The sequence below is a fragment of the Equus asinus genome, chromosome 4 (genome assembly GCF_041296235.1).
Source record: "Equus asinus isolate D_3611 breed Donkey chromosome 4, EquAss-T2T_v2, whole genome shotgun sequence".
Classification (NCBI taxonomy): Eukaryota; Metazoa; Chordata; class Mammalia; order Perissodactyla; family Equidae; genus Equus; species Equus asinus.
This window is the reverse complement of record NC_091793.1, coordinates 136,305,169-136,307,670: the sequence shown is the minus strand read 5'-3', so window position 1 is coordinate 136,307,670 and position 2,502 is coordinate 136,305,169. Positions and strand designations below refer to the sequence as shown.

Below are 2,502 nucleotides of genomic sequence, written 5' to 3'. Positions count from 1 at the left end.
AGCAATAAATGAATCTTTTAAAAATATCTATGAACCAGAACAATTTTCTTTTTGAGTTCAATACGCCAGAGACTATTAAGGAATATTTAAAGGCTGAATAGAATCCAGTGGCAATACAGTTAAACGAGAAGTCTGGGAAGAACAAACAGTTCACTATCAACAGTACAGCATACTTGCAGGTTGTGGGTTTCCTTTGACAACCACATCAGTCTGCACATCGTTGAAACATAAATATTGAATTCAGTAAAATGTTATACTGTATCTAATTATATCAGATGCCTGATGAGGATTCTTTTTTGAAACAGTTTCTTCGCTTTTACATAGGGACTTTAAAGGAATGCAAACTAATACTGTAATGCAGTGTTTTGAAAAATATATCAACTGCAGAAACGTCCACCATTAGGAATGATACCTGGTGTTATGGCAATGGAAATGGCACAGTAATATGAAATGTTACAGGAATGGTAACGTGAAATATGAAAAGGATGATGAGATGATTTTTACCTCAAAACCTGAAGTGAAAATACAGAACAGTGTGCTCACTACTTTATCTGTTGTAACTAAGAACTGCGACCTGCAAACCAGTCACTCTTTCAGTGCTTATTTTTGGATTGCCTATGTTTGACAAGGACTGCGCTAAGTGCTACACGCATGAATACACTGCTACCGATGTGCTACCGATGAGGACAACAGCATTCTCTGCAGACAAAGAAACCTCGGGCTGGGAAACACTCGTTCTATTCTTACAAATTTAATTAAGTATGGCTTTTGGAACTAAAGAGAAAATTTTTTCCAAAAAGTTAACTTTCTAATTAAGAATGCTTATGTGTATAAATAGTAAGTCAAAATTTCAGAAGCTCATATATACCTAGAAACTCTACGTTGCTAACTATCTCAGTTGATATAATGATCTCATCAACTGCCTGTGTATTTTTCCTGAAGTACATTCTTATGTGCAAAATTTTTTAAAACAATAAAACAAACATTTCATCTATTCTTTCATACCTAGTCTTAGTAAAATATGAAACAAATGGCAATTTTTTAATCTTGACATCAATGACAACTTAAACCAATTATATTATACATCTGAAATTGCCTAACACCATCAGTGTGTCAGCAAATCTGGGGAGACGCAACTGTGCTTGGACATATGAGGCTGTGTAGTTAATCTTCATCGTCTCTTTGAAAAGATAATATCTGAATTTCTTTGGCTAGCCTTTCTGCTAAACTTTCACTATTTGCAGCAATTATTCTTCGTGACATCAAACCAAATGGACCACCGATTACATCCATGAGTACTCCACCAGCTTCGGTAACAATGATGCCAGCTCCTGCCATGTCCCAGCAGTGAACTCCCATTTCATAATACGCATCCACAGCTCCAGCTGCCACAAGGCACATATTAACAGCTGCTGTTCCAACCCCTCAGATCCCATGAATGGGAATGCAAAGAAGCTTTTCCATATTAGAAAGAATAATACTTACAGTCTCGGGTGTTCCTGAAGGCCCCAACTCTGTCACCAAGCGTGATTTGACCTGCAGTTTTTGACCGTTACAGAAGGCACCTTTTCCCTTCCTGCCAGTGTACATCTTATATTCCACACAACTGTACACAACCCAAAATTCCATCTTTTTATTTACAACAAAGTCAATCAAAACAGCTACAAAAGGAAATCTATGTACAAAGCTGGTTGTCCCATAGATAGGGTCAATGATCCATGTAGGGTTGTCAGTTAAGACACTTTTTTCCCCAGCTGCCACAGATTCCTCACCAATGAAACTGTGAGAAGGGTATTTTTCCTTTATAGAAGAGATAGGCATTTTTTCAACTTTTTGGTCAGTAGCAGTTACCAAATCAGTTGGAGAACTTTTAATCATAACATTCATTTCATTTTTCAGGGCGTCACGAACCACCTCTCCAGCTTGTCTTGCTAGTGTTACTGCATAATCCATGCATTCCTGCCAAGGACCAGCCATCTTCTGAATGGACTCGGCATTGCCTGTGTTTTAATGCAGTTTTCATGTCTTTGATTATACAGAAGTTTTACGTTTTTAAGTAGTCAAATTTATCAATCTTTTCCTTTATGACTTCTGGCTTTTATGTCTTGCTTAGGGAAACTGTCTCTGGTCTTTTATTTCCTATATCTCTTTTAATTCCTTTATAGTTTTGTTTCAACACTCATATCTTTAAACCTTTTGGAATTTTTGTGTATGTGTGCATAGTCTGAGGTAGGCATCTAACTTTGTTTACTTGCAAGTGGAGAGCCAATTGTCCTAACGGCATTTTTAAAATTTATCCATCCTTTCTTGATTATTTTGTTACATCGCTTTTGCCAGAAAGTACCTTTCTTCTCTCCCCAACCAGATTCTAATTTCCTAGAGGGCAGGGACGTTTCTTGCATCCACGTTTTCTAACTGCTGACACCTGGCAGCACTCAGGACGTGTTGGTTGATGGTGTGGCTGATAGGAAAGCTGAACGAGAACTAGCACATTTTCAGTGT

General features: G+C 37.5%; 1 pseudogene; it reads right to left on the bottom strand.

Annotated features, from left to right (window-relative positions):
- Window positions 1-1,034: 1,034 nt before the first annotated feature.
- On the bottom strand, window positions 1,035-2,090 carry LOC123284965 (inositol monophosphatase 1 pseudogene; annotated as a pseudogene).
- Between the last annotated feature and the right edge of the window lie 412 nt (window positions 2,091-2,502).